At 35.1% G+C, this 16,556-nt stretch overlaps 1 protein-coding gene across 14 annotated transcripts in view; it reads right to left on the bottom strand.

The window, feature by feature from the left end:
* The window catches only part of LOC102691457 (myelin transcription factor 1-like protein), a 163,318-nt gene that overhangs the window by 107,565 nt on the left and 39,197 nt on the right, over positions 1-16,556 (bottom strand). For 4 of the 14 annotated variants that reach the window (XM_015358151.2, XM_015358159.2, XM_015358167.2 and 1 more), the window contains exon 2: positions 12,577-12,692. The exons of the other annotated variants lie outside the window; for them this stretch is intronic. The gene's annotated coding sequence lies outside the window, so the exon portion shown is untranslated. The remainder of the gene's footprint in view (positions 1-12,576; positions 12,693-16,556) is intronic. 14 annotated transcript variants of the gene reach the window in all.

The following is a 16,556-nucleotide window of genomic DNA, read 5'->3' as shown; positions in this document are numbered from 1 at the left end:
TGCTATATTGCTCCTTGCCTCTTTATTCTGTCTTCTTTATGTTGAGGCTGGTCATTTTAGTATGGTGAGGCTCTATAAAATGAATACAAAATCAAGTCCCCTGAAGAAGCAGTGCTTATGAATAACACATGCTAAGTAGTTAAACGTAGCTAGCTTGTGCCATTAACTACTGCACTTCAGCTCGTCTATCAATAACCTTCACAGGACAAGACCTCACATTTTTAACTGAACTCGATTATCTTTTGTTTAAATCACCTCTACTGTTGCTCAAGCAAGGTATATTTCTAAAACAATATCTGCCACTGAAGGCATCTTATCTGATAGACGAAAACATTTTCCTGTTTTCTTTGTTGTTTGAGATCCAAACTACAGTTGCAAGAAAACGTTATGCTAATGGTATTAAGAGTGCTGCAGTTGTACAGCGTATAGACTAATGCTAAAGTATTTGGGTTGATTACATCATATGTATACAATCGGATTGACTGTTCACATATGAACTAAAAGAAGTGAATGTTAATTGATTTCTAGACATTAATAACAGCAATAGTCATGTTTGATATTTAAGGTTTGTAATTTGTGTTGCAGTTGTTTCTTAGTTGTTTTTAGAATGAATGTTTCTAATCTCTGTAACTATACAGTATAAAATATAGTTTTACTTTATCTATAGTTTTACTTTATATTGTATATTAACAGTATATATAGCTCACTATATAGACCAAAACAGAAAATGAGTATTAATGTACTGTATTTCAGAAAAGAAAAAAAAACTAAAACCTTTAAGAACTGGGATGGTGAATGGGCATGCTGAATAAAACACACTCACAGTGTGTTTGCTATACTACATCAACAAGGTGCACAATCCATGTCTTAGTATGAAAGGATGGGGACATTCCTCTGTGCAGACCATGGGACTGAACAAAAACAAAAGTTCTAGACCAACAGGACTGCTCCACAATGGAATCCAATATTGTCCAGCCATATAACCAAATGTTTCCGACTTGGCCATAAGCTGCATACTGTATATTCCTCATATCAATTAACTGGATATGACACTGATTTATCATATTATGAATGTCTGAGATTCACCACCTGCTATTAGGTTACTGAGAACTAGAGATTCAACACAAAATGCAACAGCACCTGCTACAGACCATAGTAGTTCAATTATGTTAAATCACCTGTACACCATTAAAACCTGTAAGCCAGTTAATTATGTGCTGTGCTACTAATGACCTCCAGACACTGGCAAGAATAGATACTAATCTTAGATACTATTAAAGGACTATTGTTCTGTGGTATATGCAAAATCATAAGATGAGCCAGAAGTCTAGCAAATTCCATTTGGAATGCTAGTTGCTTTGGAGAAGACCACGAGCTTTCAGCAATAATTATTAAAATGGATTAGCATCACTAAGACCAGCAGAGAGGCTGAGCGGTCGTTATTGAGCATCACATCATGTTCCTTGATTGCCGTCATTGCAGGCACCCAGACTCAGGCTCAGGCCAATATCCACTTTCAGAGTAGGAGTATTGTAAATAAACATCATGTTGGCCAAAAAACAACCCCTGACCACAGCAAAAAATATGGGATTTCCTTTGCAGATGTATTTAACTGCAAGCGCAAAAATTGTGCTTGTTGTGGCTTTCCAGATGAGTAGATTCATCACAGACATGAGACTCTGCTTGCAAGAATCCCTTCATACAAACAATGGACCAGCCAATTACTGATCCCATGTGAAAAATGACCCACTTCCCTACGTGAACACAGTGAACCTGGCAGGGTTATGTATGCCACTGATGTATGTCCTAATGTTTTACCAATGACTGCTGCAATATTCCTTTAAGTGTACATTGAATCAGTTGCAATATTAGTGGCTCACCATCCTCTAGTTTTGTGAGCGGTGCATTATAAAAATTAACAATGCATAATAAATCCAGCTTATTAAAGTTAAAAATTCTAAACATTGGAGTGCTCAAGCAAATCCTTGAATATTTATACTTCAGCAGTAATGGGTTTCCATGGTAATCAGTGGAAATCCTACCTCAGGAAAAACTAACAGTTTATCAATCTCACACCATGGTGGCATACCTCCTGATGGCTGGTACAGACAGCGACATTTGGTGTGAAAAAGGGAAACAGAGATGGCGCATAAAGCATAATTCAATATAAAATTTCACATTTGAAACCTGACAGTTCTGCATATTATAGCAATATATATGCCTTAGATTTTTTCAAAACCCCTGTACTTTTGTCTTATTAGATTATAGATGACTATTGTCTTCATTCAAAAACAGCATCAGAAGTAACAAATCAAATGTTTTATTCAGAATACAAGATCCATTAAAAGATGAGTCTGTGAACTTTGTTGCCAAATGCCTAAGTATTTTAAATAATATTTTTAATATAAAAATGTAGAAATATTATAAATAATTCTGTAACCAAAATGAAAAACATAATCTTTGAAACGTACAGTAAACATCACAGGAACCATAAATTTCAACTTCTTGCTATAACGTCTTCAGATATTTGCTTTAACATAGCATTTTTAAAACACAAGAAGAATACAATAGCTTTTTCCTACAATAAATTATATAATGAAAAAAAACAAAACATGATACCTTTTGTATTATTAACCCTTATTAACGCAGTCTAAAGTAATAAACAATAAGTTTCCTCTTGACAATAAGGCATTCACAGAATACACCAAAACCTGTCTTTTGAGGTTGGTTTGACAATTTAAAAAATAGATTGCATTTTTACTGATGACATTCAGAAAATTGACCTCCCTTTTAGGAACAAATTGAAATAATGAGCACTATTTATAATCTCCAAAGATTTATAATGCAAAGGATGTTTTCTATAAATGTCTATTGGGATTATTCACATAAATGTGGTATTCACAAAAACTGTAACTCTTGCTAACCCCAACAAAAGACAACCAACATTATTTCTAAGATAATAATATTATATCATGTAGTAATGAATACAGAATTTTAGTTTAATGTACAGTAAGACTTAAAGCACAGGATATCAATACTAAAAATACCTTTTTGATTATATATTTTGTGAAGCAATGACAGAAACATCTTTTAGGTTGAGAGCAAATTCTTCTCTGTGTTTTTGTTTTTCTTCTATTGCAGATGGCATTGTTCCTTTTAAAAGACACTCGAGAAATGGTGATTTCTCGGATATATTTGATGTTTACATGGGTCTTTGTTAATGAGCCCAGCAGCTGAGCTGCCCCTGCATTGAAGCCAAACATTACCCAGTAGCTGTTCCCTGAATATGAAACTGGTTTTAGGATTTTTTTTTAGCCTTAACTATGACTCACAAGAGGGCTCATTGAATTTGACACATCTCCTTGCATTTCTAAAGTTGAATTGTGCTGGATTTAACCAAGAGCTAAAAGCTGTATAAACTGCCGACTGTTTACTGGTTTTGCTGTTATTCCTGCCAACAACACAATAAGGTCACTAGCTTTATGAATGTTATCTTTTTGGTGTAAAATACGTCACGACTGGAGTATGAGTTATCTAAAGAAAAATGGAGAGATGTCCATTTCTATAAAAAGCCTTTCAATACATGATTCAATGTTGTGAATTGCATGTGTTTTTAAACTACAAAATTACTGGTGCAGATAGTGGCCTCATTTATGAGTGGGTTCTGAGAAGATTTAGGATTGGCTGCAACGAAATTAATTACACACAACTTCAGCCAAACTATATGACCATAAACTGCACAGTGGTAAATACAGACAAAAATGTTTTTCAGAAAGCAAATTGATTAAGAATACTCTGTGGTACAGATCATTTGTAGATTTCATTATTTTAATTAAAATCTTTTTAAATGTGAAAAGTTCTCTCTAGGTAGAGACGTGTCCGACGATTAAATATGGTAGCAACATTTTATTTCGAAATTCTAAATATTGTTTTAAAGGATGATGTCAATACACATTTCTTCGTTTGGAGATGATTAGAAGCTTTTTTGATAAATCTGCTCTAAATAAGAGACTCATTGTTGGCATAGCATAACACATTTTACATAGAATAATTTGATGAGTATGAAATACATCTGACAGAGCTAGCCTAACTAGCAAAGCCATGTATTCATCACTAATTTAGAAACCTGAAATTAGGTCGCAGCATCAGCTTTTAAAGCTATGCCTGAATCTGTGCTACTGAAAGTATTTCAGAATTGTTTCCCATGTGGAAACAATCTCAGAGGTTTTCTTTCTAACATCAGATTGAAAAATATAGACGAATTCTATAGTTTAAAATAACATTTAGTAATATATTGTACCTGATTAAAACAGTACTCACTCTTTTATTATTAAAGTGATTTATTTTTACAATAGGAATGAATAAATAAAAAAACGATGACGTGCTTAAATAATATAATTTAAAAAATAACAAAGCAGCACAATTTAAAGTGGGTGACTACATGTTTCAGAATACATCAAACCACATTCTAACCAAATATTCTTTTGTTGGATTTTACTAAAAATAAATAAGCACTTTTGTTGATAGTTTTTCTATTGTTGGGTTAGCACATAAGATGCAGTACAGTATGTAGTAATTACTCTGGAACCTGGAATTGCAAAAGTGTTCTGTCATTTTCTTTCACAACCTTTTTAATTTTTGCAAGAATCCTTCATCCTTAATTGTGCATACACAATGGAAAGTACTCTTCTGTGGTGTTGCTTTGCATTCTTAAGAGACACATATGCCTTGGTCTATTTGTTAATTAGGAGTACATGTACGTGTTAATGTGTCAGCTGGAGGATCGAGGTATTGTATATACAGTAGCATGCTCTATAGTATATAGCAGTGGATTATAGTATAGTTGTATTTAGTACAGTCTGGACAATAAATGTTTAAAGTCCATACAAAGGGACAGAAACACATAGCTTTTGAGTCTGCATGATTCTACACTTATGTCTGCCTTGTGGCCTAGGGATAAACACACCTGCTGATGTGAGTGCCTATTGTTAGAAATGCTTGTATCTTATCCAGACGCAGACAGCATCACACTATTTTTCATCTGCCACTCATTTTAACCAGTGTTACTGGTTCCTGTGGCCTTGTGAAATAGTAGAAATGACACAATATAATTCTCAGTAGGAATTACAAAACATTTTTTAAACATATCTGTTTTGTGAGAGACTTTCCAAGACGCTCAAATGAGCACCTATCAAGTAAATTAATGTTTCAGTAATCTTCAGGTTTGTCCACAGAACCTTGAGGCATGTTAGAAGAAAACAACATTTAATTCACTATCACCAGGAAGAAACACCTGCTAGTTTTTTGTTGTAAAGTTAGTAAATGCTACATTTTTATTATTGTCTATTGTTGTTGTTCTTTTAATTTTTGTTCAAAGCACACATTGCATTTGTATGCAATGATAGTTACTGTACATGATATCTGAAATCATCACAGGTGTTGGTGTTGTTTGGTCCAAATAATATAGTATATGTACTTAAATGTCTCCACCATAAGGAGTATCTCTATATCAACTGAATTTACAGTGCAAAAGAGTATTGAGATATATGATAATATGATATACATGTTATGTTTGGGTAAATCAATGCTGGCATTTGATCGTATTACAATAAAACCATACTTTGTGTTGAACCTAATGGTTTTCTGTGACCATACAGTATGTCCTGGGACACATTCACTTCAAGTATATATCAGAGATTTAAAGTCAGAATTTAGTTGAATTTCCCATTGAGCTAATAAATGCATGAATTCTATGATCATTGAGGTTAGCAAACTTAGTATATAATAATCTGAGATGCTTTGCCAAGACTTTTCTGTTCTTGTCTATTTTTTGGGATATTCGCCTTCAGTATTTTGTCACGTTACATGCAAGCTCATTGCATTTAAAACTAGAAATTGAATAAGCCAGATTTTCCACTTTGCTCCTGATGAACTCTTTGGTTGCACTGGCCTTTATGTTTTGGGTCTTTATCAAACAACATGTTGAATCACTGTCCAATAACTAACAACCCTTCCTTAATGTTTCCCCATCGCAGATTTACAGTTTATGCTCTCTGCTTGGACAATTTGAGCTCTAGCATTTGTGGAGAACCAGGTGCAGAAACTGGCTATGACAGCTCACAAACACTACTCTAGTTTAGGAAATCCAGTTCCCATAAATCCAATCGGTAACTTCCTGACAGCATCTATATCATGTGTCCCTATGCTGCCTGACCTGGGTGACATCCTGCAGTCCCTCCCAGTGCTGGGAGCTTCATCGTTTCTCATCTTCTCAGCCACTTTCATCTTACATTCTCCCATTTAAAAACATTTGCATACACTGTAACACATTAAAACACAACATTAAAAAAATTCTAACATTGCAATTAAATTATGCTCAACTCATAACAGACACTGTTAACCTAACATCTTAACACATTTAACTAATGGAGTTCAGCACTTGTACCTGAGGCCCCACAGCCTCCTCTGTACACTTCCTATACCCTTAAAACACTCAAACCTCAAACAATGAAACAGCGACATCACTAAACATTAAACTACAGACATGTAAAGAACTCTTACCTCAGGTTTATGTAAAAGAAAATAGAACAACAATGGCAGGGTTTCCAGACATTCTCCTGAGATGGTAGCGGGGAAGTAGCTATGAGCCAGCATTGGACACTGCTCTGACTTCTGTGCCACCACCTTGTAACCTGGCTACATACCGAATCATTTTCTTTTACATACATAGACAAAATGTTTCTGTAAACTTCAGTGCTGCTGCCACCACTAGTAACACCATCAATAAAGTTGAGTGAGCCAATTCCAGAGGAGGTTACGTATCTCTGGGCAATCACATTAACAGCAGAATTCTTGAGGTATTCTCAAGGTATGTGAGGTAGTGATCTTTAGAGCATCTCTAGTTCTCCGCACTTTAACCTGACTACCCCTTGGATAAAGGTTTATTGTGGTCTCAGCTATCATATAAAACTTAGTTAAAAAATGGTCCTGGTTCATCTTTATACTTCCAAGCAAATTTTACTCGGGAGCTTCTGTTCTTGGTACTCGGAAGAGGTGTTCGATATGTTTTGTGGTATAGCCTTTGTATTTCTGAATTCACTCTACTGTGAACTGCAAATTGTGACACCTTCATCCATGCACTCTTGAGATTGCTGGTGATTCCACTATTGTTCTAGATTGTTCTGGGTTGTTTTCTTGGCCAGCCCAGTCTAAGCTGTGGTTTTTGTCTTGTTCAGTATATACTAAATTTCATTTTGGTATGCTCGCTTTCTGTGCTATGATTCAGATTGAGTTTTGTTTATTTTGTTACACTTTATTGACAGAATTTCATTCTGTCAATCTACTACAGACTTAAGACAGTGAACTCCAGACAAACAGGATGTTTGCTGCCCTTTTATGAGTGTCTAATTATCCAGAAACAAACATGACCAATTCCTGTCAGGAAATTTTCCCAATACTTTTGCTCCTTCAGGATAAAGAGGGTCAACACTATCACATTTGTTTAAATCAATCAAAAGGGTAAAACTCAATTGGCTTCATTAAAAATAAACTACTTGAGTGTCACACTTATCAGTCATATTTCTTTTCATTAAATTTAATTATTAGTGGAGTTCATAACAGTTCCGGTTTAGATTTCACTGACTATTTTTGAAGGGCACTGTAATGTATATCAATGCAAACCCTAACTGAACTTCTACATAACTAGACAAGTACTTTGGCTGCTTGCATCTGATTGAGAGACTGTGACAGGTCTTGAAAATCGCTGTCCATCAATAAACCCCAACTTGACAAGGCCTGAGCAAGATCACAAAGAATAATGGGAGAAAACTGCACCATTCCAGTGCAGAAGATTCACAAATGTCATTGATGCCACCTGTGCTTCCTCCAAGTTTTGACTCGCAGAGGTGAATGCAAACAAACCTTAGTTAACATTTTGTCAATGTATATTCTTTTCTAATTTAGTTCTTACGAATTTGATTTTGAATGTTTCGGTTTCTGCCCAGCACCCCCTATTTCTGTTCAGCAGAATCGCTTGCCCTGAGAATTGCACTGGGAAAAACCCTCCCTGAGATTCTTTTAAAATGCAATTCTTTTAAAATTCAAACACAAGACACTAATGAGCTTTGTGCCATAATTAAAATCACTCCTAAGTGAAATGTTAATGAGCTTACTCCTCAAAGGTTGCTCCGACCATGGCTGCTAGCATTAGTTATGAAGCTGCACAATGGTTTAAAATTGCATTACAGCACCAATAAAATTTTGCCTTGACTTTGAGCTTGACAATCGAGCGCCAAGACATTACCCTCATGTTAGAGTTTTACCCACTGATCAAAATCTTACCTAGGAGCAAAATGTTGGTCATGATTACCAGGCAAACAAAAAATTGCACCTGTTACAACCACACAGTGAGAAAGTATCTTTGAATGATTAGACTTTATCCATATGAATTACATATTGAAATTAGTGTTTTACAGTAAAACCTTTAGCAGTGACAACAAAAATAAATACCTATTAATGTAAGCACCATTTAAAATGTTCTGTAAAGCATTTTAATTACAAATGATTACTAGTTTATATGTTCAAATGTACATCATGAGTTACAAAGTTTGTCCCTCAGTACAACTGCTCTTCTATTATGTAAAGTCTTTTTCATATCCTTCTTAATCCTTAATACGAGGTATACGTTAAATCTTATAAGTTATACTGTAAGTCATTTGAAGGATTTCAGTTATGCCCAAACTGGACCAACCTTGTAAATTGTAGCATTAACAATTTATTTTTTAAAATAATTATAGTATTTATCATTTTTAACCTATACTTCACAAATATGGTGCATTATGTTACCACTTAAAAGACCTTTTCCAGGAAAAACTTGGAGTCACCAGATGTCTAACAGTTAGTCAATTTGGCCTCAGTACAAGCACTGGAAGGTTAAAAGCAACACAATGCCTTCCTTAGGATGTGTGCTGTTGAACCCTTTTTATACAAACTGCCAGTCTCACAAATGGGTGATGGACAGCTTTCCAAAGCCAATTCAAACCTGGGGCACCCAGGAAGACACAAGAATTATTGTGGCTGCACAATAAACTGAATGTGCAAGGCAATGATACTCCAGCAGAGCTCGACTACTCATGTTCTGCCACTTGGCGAACTCTTGTCACAGCTTGCTAATGACACTCGTTGTCAGACTACAATCCACAATGCATAGACAGTACGGCACAACCCGCACTCCAGATGAGCTACTTTACAGGCTTCATCCATCCGTAATATTTTCCATATCTACGTATTGTGGCCTTGCTGTAGGAAAAAAAATCAAAATGGAGGACTTTGATCAGGTGACTGTCTATAATCAGGAAGAACAGAAAGAAGCAGAAGAAGCAGAAGCAGCTAAGCAGGTCTTAGCCTGGCCAGTACCTGGATGGGAGCTCTCCTGAGAAAAACTAAGGTTGGTGCTGGAAGAGGTGTTAGTGGAACCAGTAGAGAGTGCTCACCCTGCAGTCTATGTGGGTCCAAATGCCCCAGTAAAGTGATGTGGACACTGTATGGTAAAAAAAGATGCTATCCTTCAGATTAGATATAAAACCTGGCCTTTACCAATCATGGCCTTCTAATAATCCCCGTCTATGAACTGGCTTCATCACTCTGTTCTCCTCCTCACTGGTAGCTGGTGTGTGGCGAGCATACTGGTGCAATATGGCTGCCGTCGCATCATCCAAGTGCTGCACATTGAGTGCTTTGAGTGGAGTGTCCAGAAAAGCGCTATATAAGTGTCATGAATTCTTCTTCTTTTTCATCTAAAACCAAAGCCTAAGCAAAGTATCAAGGCAGGAAGCGGACGCAACTCGGACAGGTGTTCGGGTGTTTTTTGGTTTCTTGTCAGTTCTCGGGTCGCTCTCTAGCAATACAGGGAGGAATTTGGAGTTCAGTAGGGAAAGAAGCTCATTTTGTGTTCCACTTTTTCCCTGTTTCCTGCATTGTGTGAAAATATATTAACCTTTATGTATATATTAACTTTTATGTTTCCTGGCCATGCCTATTTTAAAGAGCCTCGGAGACTGCGCTATTCCAAGTGTAATCACCCTGTACAACATTTTATTAATAATTTAGGATTCTGGCCATGCTAAATTCATGCACTAGAGGACTGTTAAAATCAAGCTCCATGATAGGTTAGATCTGGCAGATTTTAAAATAAATCCATGAATTGACACAGTGTGGAGTTCACTTAATACAGAGTTGGACACATGAAATGTTCTGGCTGGTAAAGGAGTTGGTACACAATTTATGTACCATTCATAATGCAGAAATATCCTTGCTAACTGGAAAAGGCTCTTGAGAAAAGGCTATAAACAGTGTTTTGTTATTTAATATGCAGGTACACAAGTACATACAATATTTCATGGCACATGTAATAGCACAAATCAACTTTAATGTTCATAATCCCAAAATGCTGGTCCATCCTACAGCGAGACAGAGATAGTATTTTCATACTTTTTTTTGTTTTGCACGTCTTGTGTTTTAGGATTACTTTCTTTTTCTATTGTTTTTAGTCTGGTATTAATGAAAAATGTTATTAAATGGCCTTAAAATGTGTGAATAAACAGAAGCCAACTATGGCTTTAAAAATGTTGATGCAACAGTGTTAATAAAATCATTAATTTTCTTAAGGTTTCTTACTCCTCTAAGTTCAGAAGAATGCAGAGCAGTACAAAACGATTAGTAATCGATTCATTTTGGTAAATAAACAGAATTATCATTTTTCTTTCTGCCGTATCCTCGATGAAGAAATTGTATATAGAATCTGAAACTTGTTGTTTTTACTGTATGTAGAAGGCTATTGTACCAAACAACTGCCTGCAATTATTTGTTCTTACTAGCTTGCATTTGTTTTGTTCAGTCTTCAGGAGCTCTTAAAAAGGAATTGTTTCCATTTCAGAAGATGCTTCTGAGATACACGAGTCAACAAAGAAGTCTGTTGCAGATAAAATTGTACATTTATTTAAGTTGCCCTGTCCCTGCTTATTTCGGGAAAATCCTAGGAAGGATTGTATGAGAATTTCAAGAAAATCACATCATCAATGCTGATGATGAAGGGTGCTGTCCGCCATGATTTTATGGTTTTATATCTGTGAGTACTTTTCGTACAAAGATCTAAGTTAGATGAAGCATAATTCTACATTTTCTCTGGAGAATGACTTAATTTTATTGTGACTAAAAGCATGATAAAGATACATACATAATAACATCAATAAATGTAAACATTAATTATGATTTGTAAGTGGGAATTTATATTACATCAGAATGAAACATGGTCCATCTACAGCTCCAGTAGATGTACTGTAAAGAAACTGCTTTTTGGGAGGTCAAAGGTTTTGCAAAAACCAAAGCCATAAGTGCAAATAAAAGTTTGATCTTCATTCAGAAAATGTATTCATATCAGGATAGCTGGCTTATTGAGTACTGTATAACATTTTCTATGTGTGTATGTTTATTCAAATGTTTTTATTGCAGAAAAATAAAACGCATAAAATGGGTGGGCAGTAATGGAGAGCATTAGTGTCTTTCACTTATTGCTGTATTCAAGCTTTTTGTAAATTAATCCGCAAAATTATTGGGCTTAATTGGTAATAATTACTACTTGTTCCAAATACTGGGCTCTTGATACTTTAGATATCCCTATAAAAATGCAATGCAATGAATGTGGCTTTTTAGGAAAATGCATAGCATAGAACTATTATATGGATTATAACAATACTGTATCACAGTGCACCTAAGAAAAGACTACAAACAACAACAATTGGGGCACAAACGTCCGAAGACAAAACTTTATTTTTACATGTATAATTATGTGTAAGAATATATTATTATTATCAAAAGGCTTGATAGATCAATATATATATTTAGGAACATATTTACATAAATTAGCATGTAAAATGTGAACATTTGGTCAAATCTGGCTTGTTGAGCTCAGTATATTAAGTTTCCTGTGGAAGAACCGGTTTGATCGGTTTCTTTAACTTCACTAGACACTGGGGAAGAAGAAGACTGCCTAAAAAGGCAAATACAAATAATTGAGAAGCATATTTTATATGAAAAAGTAACCATGGACTTCTAAATATAAAATGGTATGTGAACAAAGGAAAACAGATTCTTCATGTATGCTTTTTTACAAAACTACTGAGAAAAGCTACTGCCCGAGAACTGAAAAAAGGACACAGAATGGCAGAATGGCATGTATTGTTGTCTGTTCCTCTTTGTGTCACCTTGAAGTTTCAGAAGAATATCGTAAAGCTTATAGGTTTCCTGGTTATGAACATGCATTGGTATTCCTATGTGAGATAGGAGCTACTAAAACTGCATATGCATTATCCAATTTAACTGCAAATAGATATTTATGCCATGAATCATCTGGTGACAGTAAATGCAGCTAGAAGTCTTCTTTAGTGCATTTGAATACTTGTGAAGGGGCAGGCAGATAAGATCAGAGTGGTTGCCAGGGAAGGAAAATGGGAAAGGCACTAGAGAAAATGAGCTGCTGTCAACAGTCTCAGGAGAGAGCTATATTTAGGTAAGTTGTACCTGAAATCGTTTGGGGGTGTAATTGCTCTTTGGTCCAGACTTTATTCTGTTCAGCCTGCTATGGCAGTTGGTACTCCAAAGTGAATGGTTCACCACTTCTCTTCCAAATTCATTTTCTAAAAACAAAAAATAACATAAATATTGTAAAGAATATGAATGCATGAGAGTATGATTAATACAGAATGTGCTCAATCAACATTATCAAAATAATATGTTTATATTATAATGGAACTTCTTCCGAGACTGACATTTTCTTTCTTGTAATGCAACAAAAGAACAGCGGAAATATAAAGTTATGGAGCGAAGTATGGTCCATTAAACATATCCATACGCACCTTGATATCCATACACAACATGATATATCTAGCTAATTATCATCCTGCCAAGTGAATTTCAAAACTGACAATTATACGTAACACAAGAAGGAGAATGAAAATTCAATATTGCATGTATTTTATGATCAGCATTACGTATTTCACACTTTTTAAACTTTTTCACCATTACTATACCAGCTTTAAGACATTTTTCTTAAATTCTTAAATTTAAGACATTTCTTAAAGCAATGATACACTTAAAGTGTGGGAGCACAATCTGAGGAAAACTAACTGACAACACATTAGAATTATTTCACTGATGGGTTGCTGCAGGTAGTGCTTTGTTTCTATTTTTTCATGAGCAGTAGATTTAGTCTATAGGAATGAACTAGGATAGTTACTTCAAAAGAGTTATCAGTTGGTTCATCCAGCATTTGAATTTAACCTGAGATAAAAATATTCTATTCAAAAAGTCAAATTCCCTCCCTCTTACATCTAAAAGGCATCATCACGTCTGTCTTGGGCATTAAGACTGAGCACTGACATACAGAGTCCATTTTTTCTTTATTGTTTAGGCAATTTCCTAACACATTTCTGATGAAAAGAACAAGAGAATACAATACATGTTACAATCTTCTCATCGGTTTCTGAACTGATTTCTTGTGCTCTCCTTGCAATAGCGAGAAAAGAGAAAGAAAAAAGGAAAGAAAATGGAGGAGGTTCAGGTTTGAACTGGTTAAAGACTCCACACTGATGCAGAAGTGCAGCAAGACAGAAATAAGACCATGGCTTATCTCTGGCAGCAGGGTGGCTGGGAAATGGTTTCCTTAAATGAAAATAAGAAGCATTTTGCAGTTAAAAGGGAATGGGAGCTTAAAGAGATGCATTTGGGCTTTTTGAACCATTGCATTTTTTCTGTGTTGAGCTTCACATTCAATGATACTAATTAAAACGAGTGTACGGAGATAACAGACGAAGTGTTAATGGGGCAGCAGTGAAGTGTGTCGGGAAAATGAAGGGACCCTAAGGGGCTTGCCATGTTGCTTATAATCAGCTAAACTCAGCAGCCACAGGAACACTGCACTACCATAAATCCTCTAATAGCCACCCAACTGCACTCTCAGAATTCTAAATAAAACACAGCTGTGAATACATTTCAGAAATTGCTGGAAACAATGCACAAAACAGTTGTAAAAGATAAATGTCGCTTCTACATTTCCTGAATTTCTATTCACATTTTTGTCTTGTACGTGGGGGAATTTTTCTTGATAATTTATTTATTTTTTATTCAAGTGTTTGTATGAAAGACAAAGCCTATAGGTATCAAAACAAACTCTTTCAGAACCTAATATTCTACTGTTGCCATTCAGTTGTTCCCTTTCCTTTTCATAGTTTCTTCAAAAAATATCACTTTTTTGAAGTACCAGTTCAGGTTGAATGCTGGTTGGTGAAGCACTGATTAAATCCTAATTTGTAAAAGTCGTACTACAGAATACTATATCCCAGAGAATTCCAGTTTACTGACAATACATCCTTACTTAGAGATCATACAAGAGTGCTGCAGCTGACATTCTGTCTTCATTTTAGGAATGCTATTATCTAAGGTAACAGTGTGTCATTTACAGATCCTAGTATTCCAGAAAGAAATTCAGTGGGGAATGTTGAATACAGAAAAAAAAACCAAGCATTAAATGATAAAAAACACTGACATGAGTTTCACAATATTTCTGTCTTGAGTGAATTGTGATTTTAAAATACTATGTAAATAATTTCTAAGTTGGATTAAAACTAGACTGCTAAAGTTTGAAATATATGTACCACTTTATAAACAACCATTAACTTACATAAAAATGTATTTTAAGGTACAATATTTAATCTTTTGAAATAAGAGTGAAAATATTGTACCACATTTTGCTACATACAGTATGTACAGTTTTATGTATCCAAAAACACTTCCTAAATGGCCTTTATCCATGCAAAAAAATCAATGAATTGATGTCAAAATCCAAATTCTATTGTTTCACATTATTTGAATCAATGAATTGATGTGAGCATCAGCTTACATTATTTTCATTTTTATTTGTTAGGTCTGAGAAATTGCACTTTATATTCTCAAAACAAAGACATTTCTTAGGCTAAGAAGACTATGAGTGGAGTTAATTCAAGTATTAAAAATCCTCAGAAATTTACAAAGTCAACTGAATTGACAAACACAATTCAAGGGACACTGGTGGAAAGTTCATTTAAATTATGAATAGATGACATTTATACAAAGGGTTTTAGGTACTCAGTACTCAGCTATGTTCTCAAAACTGATACCTTGGCATAATTTAAAAACAACATCTACTGTAGAACTTAAAAAAATGGTTTTCACATCATGTTTTGGCACAGCAAGCCATAGTGTCATTTTTATACAAAGCAATTTACATTTGCACCCATTTACTTAATATAGCTGGGTATTTTGTTGAATGTATTTGGGTAAAGTATCTTTTTCAAGTGTGTTACCTAGGAATGTGACTCATCGGTTCATCGGAACATCGGTTCTGCAGTAAGAGCATAACAGTATTGAAACTGATCATATTACCTACAGTATGCATACATCAGCTACCCATCTCAATGCACAGAATTATAACACACATACACTTAATTTCTTAGAGACACATACTGTAGTGCAGGATGATTTTCATTTTTTTTCTAATCATGACATACATTCAAAACTTTGCTTAACAGTATATGGGTACACAGAGATTTTTTTTTGTAATCTGGAAAAGCAATGCAAAATTCTGAGTTATGTTGCCATATCAGAACCTGAAACAACAGCTGTTATCCTAGATGTTGTCATATAGATGAAATACGAAAGTGTTCATTGTGATAAATCATTGTCAGAGAAGGACTTCTGTTGTTAATGTGGTAAGAAATGGAGTTTATAACGAAAATTTGGAAGGGATGACAACAGCCACTTTCAGACTTGGCTGTCAGTAATTTGCAATCACTCCTCCACCCCAGCTCTACCTCTGCAGCTGCCCTTTGGTCACTCCTCACTCTGGGTGGGGGTCCCAGCTTCCTTGCTCTCTGGCCAGGAGGTTAGCTCTCAGCCAAGCAGGTTAAGCCAAATTTTGACCAAAGACAAAATTTGACTTCATAATCCTTTCAGTACACATAATTCTTGGGTGCTGTTATTCCTAATGAAATGTTAATAGGGTATGGTAATTGTGAAACACCAATAGATTTCCTGCACAAAAGATGGTAATGTAGGATGCGTAGTGGAACAGTTTGCTTGAGCAATATGATTGAATGTAGAAGAGGATATTCTGAAATATGATATTTTCATTCAATTTTTGAGGATAAATGAGGAATTTTGTTATAACCCTGAAAGTATTAAATACTCACGTGTACTGGTCAGGGAAATTAAAAACACCCTCTACCAGTACCAATTGCATTTTACTTTTAGTTTTGAAAACAAGGCTAACCTTTGAAAATTCAGTTGTTCCCTCCAGCTAACGAAATTCTATAGGGAAATATACCACACTTTTGAGGGAAAACAACAGAGTCTGAAATGCCTGTTGTGCAGTATTAAAGAAATTTGTGCTGCAATTTCCTGTGAATTAGAAAGAAAGTCCAGGAGTCTTTTAATGAAGCTTTCTTTTACTACTTTACAATATGCTA

The sequence above is a fragment of the Lepisosteus oculatus genome, chromosome 2 (genome assembly GCF_040954835.1).
Source record: "Lepisosteus oculatus isolate fLepOcu1 chromosome 2, fLepOcu1.hap2, whole genome shotgun sequence".
NCBI lineage: Eukaryota > Metazoa > Chordata > Actinopteri > Semionotiformes > Lepisosteidae > Lepisosteus > Lepisosteus oculatus.
This window is presented reverse-complemented; position numbering and strand designations above follow the sequence as displayed.